Raw genomic sequence first — 19399 nt, forward strand, 5'->3', positions numbered from 1 at the left:
GGGCACATTAGTAAGCCGTGCCTCGAGAGTGAGGGTGGACATGGGAGGACGTTTTGAGTTGGCGGGCGGTGCTCTGAGGTGCGTTCCCTATCACGTGGGAGGAGGGTTAGAGTTTGTGGGTAGGGCTTCGTTGTTCATTTCCCATGGTTTTCGATGGTGGATGCGGTCGTGTGTCGTAACCGAAAAGAATAATGAAAAGTTAACGTGGCTAAGAGGTGCACGTGGGCTGTAGCACAGACGAAAGCGACTTACGGAGTGGTTGGTGAGTTGTTGCGTCCGGGCACATGAGCAGGCAGGAGAGCGAGGGTGGATGTGGGCTGGGGAATAAGGAGTGTTGGTGGGCGGGGAAACGTTTTCCGTGTTCCTGCAGGACCATCTAAGAAGACGCATGTTTGTCGCGGATGCGAATCGCTGTATGTAGCGTGCAAAACAGTTTGCGATGGTGAGCGTCGTCGAGCGTTGTAACCGAAAAGTCAACGTGGCTCAGAGGTGCACGTGGACTGTAGCACAGACGAACATAAATGACACCGTGTTTTGTGAGTCATTGCGTCTGAGTTGGTGGCCGTGGCTCTGCGAGTTGTCGTCGTATCCAATGGTCTTAGAGTTGGTGGGCGTGGCTCCGTCCTGCGTGCGCCATGGGTGTCTTACTCGCTGGTGGCTTAGTGAATTATATATATAGATATTGATGCTCACATGTAATACTTTGCACTTTTCTACATTAAACTACATGTCCCAAGTGTTTGTCCTTTTCTGACAGTTGTCCAACTCTTTTTGAATTATTTTTCTGCCTCTCTTCAGGCAGTTATCTGCCATCCTTCCAATTTTAGTATCATCTGTGAATTTCACAAGATTTCTAACTACACCTGAATTTGTCATTCAATTAGAAAAAGTTCAAATACAGGCTCCTGAGGGACTCCAATGATGACGTCACTCCACGGGGAGTTTTCACCTCTTAATTGTGCTCTTTGTCTCTGGCCAGTTAACCAGCTTGATGACAGTTGTATCTTTCTTCCATGTTTTGTGTTGCTTTTCACCTGAGCTACATGTTTTGCATGATTGTTGACTGACTGTATATTTGCTTATTGGGTCTTTTTAATCTGCTGCCAAGTGTTTTAATCTTTCCACGCTCTTTTTTGTCAGACCTAATAATATTTATTGCAAAGTCCAATCTCGGCTCTTAGGCCGAGTTTATACTTCACACGACGCGACGCATGCTGCAGTGGACACTCCTGCTACGCAAGCGTTTGACTGTTTATACTTGCGCCCGTACTTTACGGAAATCTGGAGGAATCCACCAGGTGGCAGTGCGAGATATCATCATGGTGAGAACAGGTTTGGCTTCGCTGTGTTGTGAATTGCCTCAAACACCCATTAAATTCTGATGACACCTTACCGCAATATCTCTGAAAAGGATTTTTAATGATTAAATCCATCAATCTGGGAATTTGTCCATTCCAGTAAGCATTGGGCACAAGGCAGAAACAATCTCTAGATGGGACATCAGCTCATCGCAAGGTGAATACAAGCACTCACATACACTGGCGTCATTTTAGTGTCACCAAATCTGCATGTCTTTGGAAGGAAACTGGAGCACACCGTGGAAACCCAGAACAAAAACATGCAAACTCCAGGCAGAGAATACCAGCAACCTGACTCCCTGCGAGACAGCAGTGCTACCGCTCCGCCACCGTGTAACCCCCATGTGTGTAATTATTAACAGTATTCACTATTTAAACGAAATTAACGATTTATCGGTAAAATGTAACATACATACTTTAATGCATTTCATCATGAAAGTGATATCAAGTATAAATTTTAGGATTCTAAATGTGCAGAGATTTGGAATATCATACATTTAATATGTTCTGTGTGGCGATCTATTGCTATTTACCCCTACTGTCAGGACGGGAGGAAGCCCTAGAAAAAAAGACGGCACAGAAGACAGTATGTGAGACTTTTAAAATGTATCGTGTCATTACGATCAAGAATATGCGACGCTTGAATATAAAAGCACCACGAATGCATTTGTATGTCGGCATTTTGCTTCACCACATCGAACCATTCTTCAAACCTCGAAGCGCACACATCGATCTCGTAGGATCCACAAAGTGGCTTTCTGTCACATGTAGATAGTAAGCAGAGACTCTGACGTCACATTCCAACTTTTAGCACACTGCACCCCCAACTTTCTGCTGGTACTGCAACTCGCGCGCAAGTCACGTTAATTTCTGAGGACCTGATCACAGGACGCGTCAAATGAACACTGGAAACGCGTGGCAGCTATGATGCGGGTGTGTACGCATTCTGAGCGTGAAGTATAAACAAGCCCTTAGTGTTTTCACAGTCATTTGTCATTAATGTACTCCCGAAACATTGTGGTCTCTCAGTATTGCATTGCAGCTTTCATAAGTATAGTCATTTTCAAGCTTTCTTGGCTCAGTCATAAAATGAACAAATGTTTTGCTAGCTCCCTATACATTTTCTAGAAATTTACAGCAAACACATATTGCAACTGAGAACTGAATACACTGTAAATTAGCAATAGTTTTTCAGTATCTTTTCATACTCATTTATGACTTTCAGTGTGTAGTAAATATCAGCTGTATGATACATATTTCCTAGTGTGGACCAAGTGATCTCAAATGGACCAAAAAACAATAATTCCATATGTTGTTTGAATTTTATCCATGCCATAATCAGGACACCTCCCTTCCAAACCTTAATATGTAAACAGACATCTAATATAGGGTGGGGCGGAGGCGCAGAGGTAGCGCTGCTGCCTCGCAGTAAGGAGACCTGGGTTTGCTTCCTGGGTCCTTCCTGAGTGGAGTTTGCACGTGTCCCTAGGCCTGTGTGGGTTTCCTCAGGGTGCTCCGGTTTCCTCCCACAGTCCAAAGACATGCAGGTTAGGTGCATTGGCGATCCTAAATTGTCCCTAGTGAGAGTGTGTGTGTGCCCTGCAGTGGGCTGGCGCCCTCCCTGGAATTTGTTCCTGCCTTGTGCCCTGTATTGGCTCCAGCAGACTGCCATGACCCTGTGTTAGGATATAGCGGCTTGGATAATGACTGGCTGACTACTAATAAAAAAAGCTGTTTAATTTTCATTTGCTCTTGAAATACATTTTCAAACCTTGTACTATTAATGGCTTTTAGTCTACTAACGGGATACACACACCTGTTTTAAACATACCTGATATATAGTACCCAGGACTGCTTCACTTTCAAAAGGCTGGCTTTGCTGCCTCACCGACTCATTATTTCAGACATGGCTGTTAACATAATCATAATATGACTTTCTAAAATCATATAATCCAATTCAGAGTCAAGTTCAAATGTCTTTAGACAAACGGTGTTTGTTTCAGAGATAATACATGGCATTAGCATGAAGTTGCCAGAATAATTATGAGATGAAATATGCATGTCTATCTGGAATTTTATACAGTATAACCTTAATGGAGTACAGTGATCCCTCGCTATATCGCGCTTCGCCTTTCGCGGCTTCACTCCATCGCGGATTTTATATGTAAGCATATTTAAATATATATCGTGGATTTTTTGCTGGTTCGTGGATTTCTGCGGACAATGGGTCTTTTAATTTCTGGTACATGCTTCCTCAGTTCGTTTGCCCAGTTGATTTCATACAAGGGACGCTATTGGCAGATGGCTGAGAAGCTACCCAGCTTACTTTTCTCTTTCTCTTGCACTGACTTTCTCTGATCCTGACGTAGGGGGATTGAGCAGGGGGGCTGTTCGCACACCTAGACGATACGGACGTTCGTCTAAAAACGCTGAAAGATTATCTTCACGTTGCTATCTTTTGTGCAGCTGCTTCCTGAAACGACATGCTGCACGGTACTTTGCATACTTAAAAGCTCGAAGGGCACGTATTGATTTTTGACTGAAAAACAAACTCTGTCTCTCTCAATCTCTCTCTCTCTCTCTCCCTGCTCCTGATGGAGGGGGTGTGAGCTGCCGCCTTCAACAGCTTTGTGCCGCGGTGCTTCGCATACTTAAAAGCCAAACAGCCCTATTGATTTGTTTGCTAGAGATTGTTTTCTCTATCTATGTGACATTCTGTGCTCCTGACACGCACTCCTTTGAAGAGGAAGATATGTTTGCATTCTTTTAATTGTGAGACTGAACTGTCATCTCTGTCTTGTCATGGAGCACAGTTTAAACTTTTGAAAAAGAGACAAATGTTTATTTGCAGTGTTTGAATAACGTTCCTGTCTCTCTACAACCTCCTGTGTTTCTGCGCAAATCGGTGACCCAAGCATGACAATATAAAAATAACCATATAAACATATGGTATCTACTTCGCGGATTTTCTTATTTCGCGGGTGGCTCTGGAACGCAACCCCCGCGATGGAGGAGGGATTACTGTATACAAAGTGATCCGAGTATAAACAGTTAAATATGAGCAAGTTAAATAATTAAAGACACTATAAAAGTCATATTAACTCTTTATTTATTTTTACAGTGCATGCCTCAGTGTCAAAATATATGAATTGCAGCACAGGGTAAATTAAAACCACTATGTTAGGGGAAAAATAATAATACGAGGGGCATTCAAATATAAACAGGAACTTATGAGCTATGCTTTATTTATTGAATACAATGAAACAACTTACACACTATTTTTCTATATAGCCTCCGGCCACTGCAATACACCTGTTCCAGGCCTCTTAATCCCAGAAGAGTAGAAGTCTTTTGAGTGCGTGTTGACCCTTTCTTGCACAGCATCAGTAACCTCCTCATTCAACTTGAATTTCTTCCCTCCTAAAAATTCCTTAAGTGGATAAAAGAGATGATAGTCCCTCTCTGAATGACTTGCACCAATCATACACTCTAGACTGAGAGAGAGAGACACTCATCCCCAAAGTGTTTTTTAAGACTCGAATAAATCTGAGATGGAATGACTCCTTTATTTGTCAAAAATTGAATAATAATGTTCTGTGCAACACTACTGTGTATCTCCTGCTCCAACATGTTGATTACAACTGACAAGAAGTGGGGAAAGTGCTGCTAGCACTACTAACGACAAGTTCATATATGCGGGTGTTTGTCCAATGAGTCAGGTCTACCTTGCACTATTTATAAGAACAGCGCATAATAATTCCTGTTTATAATTGAACACCCCTCATATCAGGGCAGAGGTTTTACTTCTCTTGTGTCAGGCTGAATATTTTTTACATAGTCTCCAAACTCATCTGACTACATTTTGTGCGTGTTATACTAACACTAGGTGATCACAAAAGGAATCAGAAAGCAATGAGTTAAGAAAAATGGTCAGCAGTCTCAGAAGACTAAACTAACACTATACTGTAGCTGTTTTGCAAACATGAACATTACAGCTTTAGTTCAAGGACAGAAGCACTAATGAGTAAACAAAACAGATTACAGCAAATGAATCAGCTGTGAAAAACTAAAACAAAAAAGGTGCAAAAAAATTACCAGAATGGGTTAGAAGAACACTGAAAAAGAGATAGATACTGAAAACTGATAGCCTGGAGAATTGTGAATAAGAAATGCCTTAAAATTCTGAAACTGTTCTTTTAAAACTGCTGTTGTTTCTTACACCAGTGAGAAATGTACTCTCCACTGTTATAGTTTTCCTATGTCAGTACAATTTAAAAGTTATACTCCAGAACATGGAATGACACAGGAATGAGCCTCTAGAAGACAAATCCTAGAACTGACAGCTTTTGGAGCCTTGAGCATTATCAGTATGCATCAGAGAGATTTTTTTAAAAGTTGGCCAAAACAAAGGACAAGGCCTGAGAATTACTGAGTGACTTTGACATGTATCCACTAAGGTGCTCTGGGACAGAAATGGAACATTTTAACACATTTTTGTTTACCTTAACATTTGTAAGAGAACTGCAGAAATCGGGAAATTTTACTTTTTACAAAAGTTCAATAAATACTGTCAGGTTCATAAGTATTTGGACAGTAACATAATTTTCGCTCTGTATACCAGCACAATGGATTTGGAACAAAGCAATCAAGTTGTGATTGAGGTACAGAAAATCAGCTTTAATTCAAGGGGTTTAACAATAATATTGTATGAACGGTTTAGAAAAGACAAACATTTGTATACATGATCCCTTAGTTTTTAGGGGCTCAAAAGTACTTGGAGAAACTAATATAATCATAAACATAATTATCATTTTCAATATTTGGTTGAAAATCCTTTAAAGTCAATGACAGTGTGAAGTCTGGAACCCATGGCCATCTCCAAGTGCTGGGTTTCCACTCTACTGATGCTTGGCCAGGCCTCTACGGCAGCTGTCTACTGTTGCTCCTTGTTTATTGGACTTTCTGCCATCAGCTTTGTCTTCAGCAAGTGAAGTTCATGTCCACTTGGGTTGAGGTCAGTTGATTGACGTGGCTACTACTTATTGATTTATTCCACTACTTTGTGTTGAAAAGCACTTAAATTTGTTTCGCAGTATGTTTTGGCTCATTGTCCACCTGTACTGTGAAGCGTTGTCCTATCCGGTTTGCAGGATTTGGCTGAATCTCAGCAGATAGTATAGCCCTGTACACTTCACAATTCATCCTGCTGCTTCTGCCAGCAGTCATATCATTAATAAACACCAGTGACTGACTTCCATACGTATACAGCCATGCATGATGATGCCATTAAACTGCCTCCACCATGTTTCACAGATGATGTGGTATTCATCAGATCATGAGCCATTTCTTCTCTTCTCGGTACTCTTTCCAACATTCTGGTATATATCGATCTTCACTTCCTTTGTTCAAAGAAAATTTTTCCAGAACAGGACACACTTTTAAAAAATATTTTCTGGCAAAGGGTAATCTGTCCTTACTATGCTTGAGGTTTACCAGTGGTTTGCACCTTGTGGTAAACCCTCTGTCTTTGCCTTCATAAAGTCTTCTCTTGATTGAAGACTTTGGCAATGATAGGTTTACCTCCCAGAGAGTGTTCTTGGTTTGGTTAAATGTTGTGAAGGAGTTCTTCTTCATCAAGGACACAATTCTGCAATCATCCAGAACAGTTGTCTTCTGTGGCTGTCCAGGCCTTCTGGTGTTGCTGAATTTACTAGTGTGTTCCTTCTTTTTAAAAATGTACCAAATGGTTGATTTGACCACTCTTCATGTTTCTGCTATCTTTCTAAAGGGTCTGTTTTATTTTCTCAGCCTAATGATGGACTGTTTATACTTGCATGTACAGCTCTTTGGACCTCATATTGAGAATTCACAGCAACTTCTTCCAAATTCAAATTCCACACTTGGAATCCATTCCAGACCTTGTACCTGCTTAGTAGTTAATGAAATAATGAGGGACCTGCTCCCACCAGGCTATAGAACAGCTTGTCAGTCCATATATGTCCATATACTTTTGAGCCCAGAAAAACAGAAAAATGTCTGTCATTCCTAAATGACTCAAAAGATATTTTTGGTAAACTCCTTAGATTAAAGCTGAAGGTCTACACACATAGAAGGTCTAATCATATAATGATTGCTTTATTTCAAATCCACTATGGTGACAAAAAGAGCCAAAATTATGAAAATTGCGTCACTGTCCAAATACTTATGGACCTGACTGTAAATAAATTCTACTATATAATTACAAACAACAAACTCCTCTCAAATACACACTAGGATAACTAAGACAAAAGTTCACGTTAGATTTAGCAAGGATTCCCAGTGCCATTAATTTTTTACCAGGTCTTGTAGGACACATAATTTCACAAGTTAGTACTGTATAGTATTTCAAGGTTTTAGGAGTTTTGATGTGGGGGAACTTGACAGTTTCAAACAATTTTGACGGAGGATGAGCTCAGTGTGATAAAATATTAAAAACTGGGCACACAGCATGCACATTAGTTGCATGAGTAATTACACTTACATGCAAGCTAATCATTTATGCAAAATCTGATTTTTTTGAACATCAATGCCTATAAAAAAGTATTCACCCCTTTGGAAGTTTTCACAATTTATTGTTATACAACACTGAATCACAGTCAAGTCCAGCCAAATTTTCTCAATTGGACTGAGATCTGAACTCTGACTCAGCCACTCCAGGACATTAACATTGTTGTTTTTATGCCATTCCCGTGTAGCTTTGGCTTTAGACTTGTAGTCATTGCCTTGCTGGACAACACATCATTTCCCAAGCCACAGGTTACATGCCGACTGCATTGGGTTTTCCTCAATTATTTTCCTGTTCTTTGCTGCATTCATTTTACCCTCACAAGCCTTCCGGGACCTACTGCAAAGAAGCATCTCACAACCTGCAGTAAGGGAGGCTCCAAACGCAAATGATCTCCTCATTAGACATCCGCAAAGCCAATAAAAACTATTTAATTTTTGAAAGAAGAAATAAATATCTGAGCATTTTAAAGGCTGAAAAGAAATGGTACGAAACTAGCGTGTAAAGTTGTGTGACATCACCGGCAACAGTCAAATGTGATAATACTAATCAGCACAAGGTAGCTTGTATACAAAGAAGAGCTCCATCAAATTTCTAAGAGGTGCTGGGAAATACATTAGCCAGCAACTGGTACAACATGGCAATGGCAAATTACCAAAGATAACAAGTCAAGTTGGAGAGCATACACTAGTACAGTGCGTTGCCGCACCCACCACATGACAAAACAGCACGGGATCCCAGTTGGCAACCCACCAGGCAGACACGCGGTCCAGTCCCACCCTCCAGAAATGACCATCTATCTGCTGCAGCCAGGTGTTACATGGAAAACCCCTTGGCCTGGTCCAGCCACTCAGGTCCCCAACAATGAGGATCCTAAGAGCTGGATCACCCTCTGGGAATCGCACCACATGGCCATAGTGCTATAACTGATGCTCCCTCACAATGCAGGCAATGTGCCTCACTCGGGACTCCATGAGCAACCACCCATTTGACACAAAGTCAAACTAACAGTACCCAAGGATTTTATGGAGAGAAACAGCACCAAAGGAGTCCAGTCTTCATCTCAGGTCATGGATAGCGTCCATGTCTCACAACCATATAGCAAGACAGGAAGCACCAGGACACTAAAGACTAAGATCTTCATCCTTTTGCATAGATTCAGCAGGCGAGGGGACGCTGGCGCACGCATGTTGTTGCCGCTCCTCCACTTTTCGCAAAATTTGCCTTAATTCTACACTTTCTTACACTTGTTTTATTTCTTTTATTGTACGTACAGTTAGTGGATACAGCTGACTCGAATTGCATGATTTGGCTATTTACAGATTTTATGGACTCTACTTTGACTGGGAACAGCTGAGTCCAGCATTTGCTCAGGAATAAGCCATCCTTCTCATTGCCCTGGAAATAGAAGTGTCAGTGTGCCAAATTTACATTATGTGGAAATAAACCCTGATCATGGCTCTGTGCAAAAAGAAGCCTCATTAACTAATATTGCACTGTTTAACTCGAGATCTTTTAATGGCAAAGCATTGGTGCTGTCAGAACTCATCACTGACACCAAACTTGATATTCTGTGTTTAACAGAGACTTGGCAAAAACCAAACGAATTTACATCACTCACGGAGGCGACTCCACCTGGTTTCATTTTCCACACAGAGCCTCGCAGCTCAAGGCAAGGTGGTGGGCTTGCAGTAATTGTCAGAGCAGACTTAAACATCAAACGAATCTCAATTGACTGTCCATTGTCTTTTGAGTGCCTGGCTCTTAAACTAATAACGGAATCAGGTCCTGTCTCACTCATTGTTCTTTATTGTCCCCAAAATACAATGCATCCTTCTTATCCGATCTGATTGAACTTTTGACCCACCTAAGCTCTTACTCTCAGAGAATTATCCTTCTTGGTGATTTCAACATCCATATTGACATCCCCACATCTAAACTGAGAAATGAATTCCTATCCTTACTGGACTGTTTAGACTTGACACAATATGTTGATTTTCCCACCCATTCTGGCGGTCATATATTGGATCTGATCTGTACTTCTGGACTATCTGTTGCCAACATTTATAGCACTGATTTGGGACTGTCTGACCATAAAGCAGTACTTTTCACTATCTCACTGCCTTTCCCTCCTCTTACCTGTAAACGACAAATTTCTTACAGAAACCTTAAAAATATCTGTCCCTCTATCCTTTCTGGATCCATTTCTGATCTTTTACTGTCTTCACCTATTCCGTCAACACTAGATAGTCTTGTTGACCACTATAACACAGCTCTTCATTCAGCATTAGATAAAACAGCTCCTTTAAAACATAAGGAGGTTTCATTTAAACATTCAGCTCTTTGGTATAACTCAGAATTGCGATCTATGATCTGGCCGACACCTTGAGAGAATGTCACGTAAGACTGGCCTCACCGTGCACATCCAGGCTTTCTCTGACCACCAAAGAGCTTAAAGAGAAGCACTAACTGCTGCCAAAAACACCCATTACGGTAGAATAATAGAAAATGGCCACGATAACCCAAGGGTTTTGTTCTCTGTAGTTAATAAACTACTCGAACCCACATCTGGCCCAACTACCTCTTCTACTGAAGTCTGTGAGGAATTCCTCCACTTTTTCCATAATAAAATTAAAGATCTAAATAATTCAACTAACATAAACACATCATCTGTTTATATCTCTCCCTGTTTTCCAACTCCATCCAGCTCCTTCTCTAAGTTCTCACCAGTCACATCTGCGTTTGTTAATAACCTGCTTTGTAAGATGAGGCCGACTACTTGTGTACTGGACCACATCCCCAGCACACTACTTAAATCCTGCCTTCATGCCATAATCCCGACTGTTACAACAATAATAAACTCATCCCTTGACACTGGCTCTGTGCCGCTCACTTTTAAAATCGCTTCTGTAACCTCAATGTTAAAAAAGTCTGGTCTTGATGCTGACAATCTTAACAACTTTCGCCTTTTTCCCACTTACCTTTACTGTCAAAAGTTCTCGAGCGTGTTGTAGCTTCCCAACTCACCAATTATGTAACATCTAATAACTTGATGGAACCCTTCCAGTCTGGTTTCAGGGCGCGGCACAGCTGTGAAACTGCTCTGCTACGGGTAACCAATGATTTGCTTATGGCAGCAGACTCTTGACACACCAGCATATTAATTCTATTAGACCTCAGTGCAGCATTTGACACTGTCAGACATGACATCCTACTGTCCAGAATGGAGAACATGCTGGGTATCTCTGGCACTGCCCTCCAGTGGTTCAAGTCCTATCTGACTGATAGGCAAGAGTTTGTTAGTCTTGGCAACAGCAGATCCAGCTCAGCGCCAGTCACACAAGGAGTCCCTCAGGGCTCTGTCCTCGGTCCTCTTCTTTTCTGTATTTACATGCTTCCCTTTGGCCATATTATTCGTAGCTATGGACTGGGTTATCATTTTTATGCAGATGAAACTAAACTCTACTTCAATGTTAAAAGTGGAACTTCATCAGAGCTTTCTCAGCTCACAACCTGCTTTAGTGAAATTAAAACCTGGATGGAGCAGAACTCTTTAAAATTAAATTGCAACAAAACTGAACTCCTGCAAATTGCGACTAAAAGGCAACTTAATAAAATGAGCTCCTTCCCAGTCCATCTTGGTGGTGATCTCATCAGACCTGCCTCTACTGTAAAGAATCTTGGTGTCATTTTTGATTCCTCCCTTTCTTATTCCTCCCACATAAACCAAATTAAGAAACTTTCTTACTTTCACCTTCGTAACATATCCCGTGTTCGCTCCTTCCTCTCCTTTTCTAATGCAGATTATTATTATTAGATATCGGGAGCGCCACACACCCCTTTCCAGTGACCTCATGACCAAAGATAACATCTCTAATTAAATTATCAGTGGAAGAGGGAGCTGTTGAAATGCTACTAGTGTCATCCATGGAGCAGATTACGTCGGGTGGTGACAAAAAAGACTTCTTCTTCTTGCTCACTTCTTCCCATTGTAGATTATCACTATCAAAAAGGATGTGAGTAGTGACATTCCAGCCCAGACTTAGAAGACTGTATATTGTTAACACTGTTTTTAAACATAAATAAATAAATATTAACACTTTCATTATTATTATTGGGAGGCATGGTGGCGCAGTGGTAGCGCTGCTGCCTTGCAGTTAGGAGACCTGGGTTTGCTTCCCAGGTCCTCCCTGCGTGGAGTTTGCATGTTCTCCCCGTGACTGCGTGGGTTTACTCCGGGTACTCCGGTTTCCTCCCACAGTCCAAAGACAAGCAGGTTAGGTGCATTAGCATTCCTAAATTATCCCTAGTGTGTGCTTGGTGTGTGGGTGTATGTGTGTGTGTGCCCTGCGGTGGGCTGGCGCCCTGTCTGGGGTTTGTTTCCTGCCTTGCACCCTGTGTTGGCTGGGATTGGCTCCGTGACCCTGTAGTTAGGATATAGCATGATGGACGGATGGATTATCATTATTGTAAAAAACACTGAGATGGAAAAACTGAGGCACATACTGAATAGCAGTTAAGTGCAACAACTGCTACAATTATTTAACAGTGACCAACCCTCTGTATCTCGTGAAGCTTAATATCCTTGGTCTCACATTCCCGCTGTTATGGGACAAATGAAACGTCACATAAACTAACAAACACACCCTTGGCACAGCTACTCTCATGCAGTCCCTCCATGTCATAGTATGGCCAACATGTCCAATCATCCTTATGGTTGGGCACTCTTCCTGTGATCCACCAAAGACCTGCCTCTGATTTTTGTATGGGGTTGCTATTTACTTAGTGAAATTAATACCTGGATGGGGCAGAACTCTTTAAAATGAAATTGCAACAAAACTGAACTCCTGCAAAATTGGACTAAAGCGCAACTTAATAAAATGAGCTCCTTCCCAGTCAGTCTTGGTGGTGATCTCATCCTACCTGCCTCTACTGTACAGAACCTTGGTGTCATTTTTGATTCCTCCCTCTCTTATTCTGCCCACATAAATCACATTAAGAAACTTTTTTACTTTCACCTCTGTAACATATCCCGTGTTCGCTCCTTCCTCTCCTTCTCTAATGCTGAGAAACTTGTCCATGCTTTTATCAGAACCCATATCGATTATTGTAATTCCCTACTGGCAGGTGCCTCTTCTAATCTTATATCACACCTCCAGCTTATTCAAAACTCAGCTGTAAGAGTCCTTACTCGAACCAGCAGCAGCGAGCACATCACACCCATCCTGCTCCATCTTCACTGGCTCCCTGTGTCTTACAGAATCGAATATTAAATCCTACTAATAACCTACAAAGCCTTAAATAATCTTACACCAAACTACATCAGTGACCTTCTCCATCACTGTGCGCCTGTCCGCCCACTAAGGTCATCTGATTCTGGCAATCTTGTTGTGCCGCACACTAAACTACACTCCATGGGTGAGAAGGCCTTCAGCTGTATAGCGCCCAGACTCTGGAATGACCTACCAAAATTAATCAGGTCAGCTGACTCCATGAATTCTTTTAAAAAACAACTCAAAACTCATCTGTTCAGGAAGGCTCTTAGCTCTACTTGACTTTATTACCCTTCTCTCAGTTTACCTCTATGTCAACATGCTCATGTACTGTAACCTGTATGTGTGTGTGCTAGACCATCAATTATGTTGTCTGTTAGGGTTTTTCTCTGAATTCACTGTCGTAATCTTCTTTATTTATTTATCTGGTTTGTACAACGCTATATACTGTATACCCTGCCGTTCTTTCTTATATTCTGTAAGTGCCTAGAGCATGGGAAAGGCGCTATATAAAATAAAAAAAAATGTATTATTATTCTTCTCCACTGAAAGTTAATTTCCGTCAGGATTCTTGAATTTTCTCAGGATTGTAAAATGTACTTTGAACATTTCTGGACTTGTGAACTCCACATACCTGTGTGATGGCTCGCTGTCAAACAAGCGTTCAGGTACCCCCACCACCACCACCACCACCAAATGGTCAGGACAGATACATTGTGTTAGCACCATAGCAGTTTTCCATCAAATTGCCCCAATTTGGTCATACACAGAATAAATTTAATTTAATTTGGCCTACGAAAAAAAAAATTATTTGAATAGTATCTGACTTCAGGGAGAAGCAAACGGGTGGGGGCGCTACATCAGTGATTGTAATCTTTGTGATCCTTAAAGCGTGAACAATGCCTCTCTAAATCAAGAACACTGCATTGGATGAAGACATGCAGGAAAACAATGTGCTTTATGCTTTTTGTGACATTTGACTGAAATCATTGGAACAGAGGGCCATCATACAACACCCTATTACCTAAGAGAGAATATCTTACTAATTTTGTTTTATGTGATCCCAGGTTACATAGCTGTTTCAAAAATAATGTTGTATTAGTTAAAATGAAAACACAGCACAGTAGGTTACAACTACTCTTGTAATATATTATCTTAAACACATACAGCAAAAATCAACATATCTTGCCAGTTTCAAGTCTAATAGTATAATTAATTTTGGTGAAGAAGAATATTTCTTTGAAAAGACTTCACTGATTGTCTCTCCCATGATAATTATAATGATATCTTTAATAAAAAGAAACATAATCCCCTGAGTCCAAATGTTGGAAACATCTTGTCAAAGCAGCAGCAGCAGCATTCTTTGAGCAGAAAATCTTGGCTATTTGAAAGAGCTGCTTAACACGAGTTATCAGTTTCAGCCTGTCAAATGAATACTGTTTATAGTAATCAGCAACCGACTCCTGAGCTGCTTCACCATATGCATATTATGGCACTGAAAGCTCACAAAAAAGAGATGTCAATTGTAAAGTAGAAACAAGCCCACGCTGTTAAAGAAGTAATTCAGATTTTTAAACATTGTGAAAGAAATAAACAGAAGCTGTTAGTGGGAGGGTAGTAGTTGCTCTTTGAAATAATTAGAAGGAATTGTTAAAAATAGACTGTATTTGGAAGTTTTTTTTTTTGTTCTTTTCAGTTACTGTTTGCCTATTGAAATATGATACTCTTCATAAAAACATGCACAGAAATATTGGATGCAAGGGTATAGAATGTCCTCCTTTAAGGACACTTAAAGATTTTAAGACAAGCCTTCTAATATCTTGTTGGACAAACAGTGGAAAAAAAATGATTTAGGTTAGAGCTTTAATTCTTCTAAGGTCTGACAGGTGTTTTAAAATCCCACTCACAACAGAGAGCTTGGGGTCAATAAAAAAAAAGAATGACATGCAGGCAAGAAAACTAAGACTGGGTCACCAAAGCAGAGAAGGTAATACAGTGATCAGAGAGAGAGGAAATAAATATTTGGAGTGTTTTCAGGCAGGCATTTTTAACAAAGTATATTAAATTGTGCAAATTCTATTTAGTAATTAGTAGGGGTGCAGATGTTGACAAAGGTTGATTCATGAAATCTATTTAACATTAAACGAATAAAACTTCTGCAAAATAACACACTGGAATTATAAATATCTATTTTACTACTACTCCTGCAGTGGGCTGGCACCCTGCCCGGGGTTTGTTTCCTGCCTTGCGCCCTGTGTTTGCTGGAATTGGCTCCAGCAGACCCCCGTGACCCTGTAGTTAGGATATAGCGGGTTGAATGATGGATGGATGGATGGATAGATATTTTACTACTACTCATACTGCAGAACAGAACTTCTGCCTTAGGTCTTTGTAGGGTCGCTCTTTGGATACATGGTTGTTTTAAATTCCAAATAAATGAGGTTATGGTTGAATCTACTTGCTTAAAAAATTATTTATTGATGTACATTGGAATGTTTTGAAATAAAAAGAGAAGCTTAGGAAGGATATTCATCTTAACAACGTTAATTCTTCCAGCTAAAGTAAGATGAAGGGTTGACCATCTATGCAAGTCTTGCTTAATTTTTTCCATACAGACAGTGAAATTTTCTTGATAAAGAGCTTTATGTTTACTTGTGATGTTTACCCCTAGATATCTGAACTGATCTGTAATGATAAAAGGGAAGGTGTCCAATCTAATATTGTATGCTTGAGAATTCACTGGAAAGAGCACACTTTTATTCAAATTAATTCTAGGACCAGAAATCTTTTGAAATTCTGTAAGTGCTATTAGGACTGCAGGCACAGTATTTTGTGGATCGAATATATACAGTACCATATCATCTGCATATAGAGAAATTTTCTGTTCAAGTCCTTCTCTGATAATCCCCTTTACCTGATAAGCATGTTGACAGTGAACTGCCAGTGGCTCAATGGCGATTGCGAAAAGTAGTGGTGACAAGGGGCATCCTTGTCTGGTACCACGTTTTAGTTTAAAGTAGTCTGAATTAATGTTGTTAATACAAACTGAAGCTTCTGAATTGGTATACAGTAGTTTGATCCACGCACAAATGTTCAGGCCAAATCCAAATTTCTCCAATGTAGTGAAAAGGTAGTTCCATTCAATCATATCAAATGCTTTTTCTGCATCCAATGATAACAATATTCTCTGGGGTGTTTGACTTTGCGGGTGAATATATTACATTAAACAGGCGTCGAAGAGAGGGAGCTAAGTGTCGGCCTTTAATAAACCCAGTTTGATCTTGTGATATTACTGAAGGCAGCACTTTCTCCATCTTTCTAGCTAGGACTTTGGAGAGTATCTTAACATCATTATTCAAAAGTGAAATTGGTCTGTATGATGCACATTGTAATAAGTCCTTATTTTGTTTAGGAAAGACGGTGATTAATGCTTGGCGAAATGTTTGAGGTAGAATGTTATTGTCTCTAGCTTCTCTGAAAGTTACTAATAAAAGGGGAGCTAGCTGAGTGGAGAATTTCTTATAAAATTCGACAGGGTAGCCATCAGGGCCTGCTGCTTTCCCACTCTTACAAACAGAGCTTAGTTAAGCATTGTGTTCTCTGTATATATTACATGTTAAAATGCTGTGGCTATATTTTTCCAGGATATGTTTGCATTTCGAATAAGAAAGCAAGTAGTTAACTTACTTTATTTGTTAGTTTGGATGTGCAGTCAGAAGGTGGATGCTGTGAAATCTTGTACATGCATTTACTGGTGTCATTAGACAGCTTTGTTGAATCAGGTGTTTTAAGAACTGAAATTGGCAACTCCTGTGGTTCTCTGTTATCAGCTTTCTTAATGGTAGTCCTTATCACCTGTTTTCGAAATGGTGTGAGAAATTGTTTACTTCAAGTGAATAATTTTCAATTCATATTTTCACGGATATAGATGCCAATTCTTTCGACCTTACATCAACTCTGAAACTGTCATTATAAATGAATAAACGAGAACACATACAGCACTTGTGACAATATATCGTTCACTTTTACCACTAATCTATTGATGTCGTCTAATGTCCATGTATAGTCTAATGTTACCAAAAGGTTTTTCCCTTCCAACTGGTTATTTTTATTTTTAAAACAGCCAATGTGCTCTTTTTACAGGTGAGACACACATGAGACTTTTCGTCTATAGACAATTCATTGTAATCGGAAGCTTGCTCTTTCGCAGTTCAAAATCACTGCCCATACTTTGACAGCTGCCTTGAGGTATTGGATTGTTTTAGAAATGTGACACTCTGCAAACTGTCTAATTTTTCCCACCCAGTTTTAAGCAAAATTCGCTCATGGTTGTCTCCAGACATATATATTATACATCTGTCTTATCAAGACTAGGTTTTGGCAACAGATAAACTTGCAAAGGATTAAGCAAGTTTGATAAGGTACTGCAGGATGCATCAGCCCTTCACACATTACAAATATTACCTATAGATTAGAACTCTACATAGGGCCATCGAAATGTATTGCATATAATTATGTTGGCTTAATTCTATTAAAAGAAGAAGACAGTATCACTATTAAAAAATGTTCCTACCACCTACTAGAAAAAAGAGTTTCAGTTATGAATGGCTTGCTTGCATTTAATCATGCTATGGAAATTTCAAATTAGTTACATGCTGGGATTTTTCCTGTATTATTTTGAATTTGTCACTAATTATTATTTATCTACATTAATTTAATTTTTGTTCAGAGGCCTGAATAACCCCAATTAGTATTTTAAAATCAGATGACAGAATTAAGGTAATTATAATCTTAGAAATACATGAACAGCTGAAATTAAACTTGACTTGCTTGTATGGAATGTTATTTGATTTTAATAAAACCAATAAAACGCAAAAAAGAAACATTACATAAAAAATGCAGTTCTCTTTGTGTATAAAAATTATAAATTTGAATCAAAAACTATTTGATTTCCTATGACAATTTTAAAGATCTCATACTGTACATTTTTTATATGCATTAGTTGACTATTCGGAAATCAAATGCGTTGCAACACAGATTGTATAAAGTACCTATAGAAATTGGGAAATCACACTACAAGTGGTTGTTTACCAATAGAGTATACTGAATAGCCAGAGTCTGACAGTGACGCAAGGATATACATCGGCTGATATTCCTTTTTTTTTCTGTATGTAGTAGTTTACATGTTCATCCAGACATTTCTTTAGCTTTAATTTACTCACAATCTTCATTGCTGAAGTTCACTTTACCTGGTGTACCTTTGGAATTAACAAGACAAATGATTTTGATGGCACTTAATATGTGATGTACCATAAAGCCCTATATTAACATAACTATTATGAAATCATTGGACTCTTCTTTCCTCAATAAGATGACTATCAGATCATTCATTGGAGACCTGCAGTGGATTAAGAAAGTATTCACGCCCCATCACTTTTTGCACACTTTATTGTGTTCCAGATTAATTTTTAAATGGAAATTTTTGCCACTTACGCCACCTGTGCAGGCGAACTGTGCTGTATAATATTATGCTTGATAGTTTAAATTTACGAACACTGAATTTCCAAAATTGAAGAATATCAACAGCAAGTTAATAACAAGCTCTGCATTCTATGAAAAAAGTTGTAATGTAGTCCCGCAAATTAATCAGTGCATAATTTGACTGAGATTTAAAGAAAATTCCAAACTTTTTCTATGTTTTCATCAAATGCAGTCTTTCTAATTCGTTCTTTGCTTTGAGCATGAATGGTTGATCGTTGTCCTCATAATAGCCATGAATCTACAGGATTGAAGCGTGTGAGTAGAGGGTTAATCAATCGTATGAAGAGAAGTGCGTAGACAAGCTTGTCTGTAATAAGGTTCTCACTGGAGTAACAATTAGATTCATTTGCAAAAACCCACACACTTTTATTGTTTGCACACACTTGATGAAACTGCTGTTGCGGTCGAGGTGCCGGTACATGACACTGCTGTGTACCATCACAAATAAAAAAAAAAATTACTGTATCATAGTCTACTACTAACAGGCACTCTAGGCACACAACAACACACTACATTGTGGGTTAAATGTTGCTGGACTACGCGGAGTTTGCTGTTATGGTCTGTACTACTGTAGGAATTTATGTAGGAATTTTATAGGGCTCGTGAAATGCATGGCTGGGCCACTCAAGAGATTCCATCTGAGCCACCATTTGAAATTCTGGTCTGAAATTTAGGATCTACCA

At 39.6% G+C, this 19399-nt stretch overlaps 1 protein-coding gene across 3 annotated transcripts in view; it reads right to left on the reverse strand.

Moving 5' to 3' along the window:
* The window catches only part of xylb (xylulokinase homolog (H. influenzae)), a 353065-nt gene that overhangs the window by 157489 nt on the left and 176177 nt on the right, over positions 1-19399 (reverse strand). The gene's annotated exons all lie outside the window — the stretch shown is intronic.

Source organism: Erpetoichthys calabaricus, chromosome 6, assembly GCF_900747795.2.
Source record: "Erpetoichthys calabaricus chromosome 6, fErpCal1.3, whole genome shotgun sequence".
NCBI classification, from domain to species: Eukaryota; Metazoa; Chordata; class Cladistia; order Polypteriformes; family Polypteridae; genus Erpetoichthys; species Erpetoichthys calabaricus.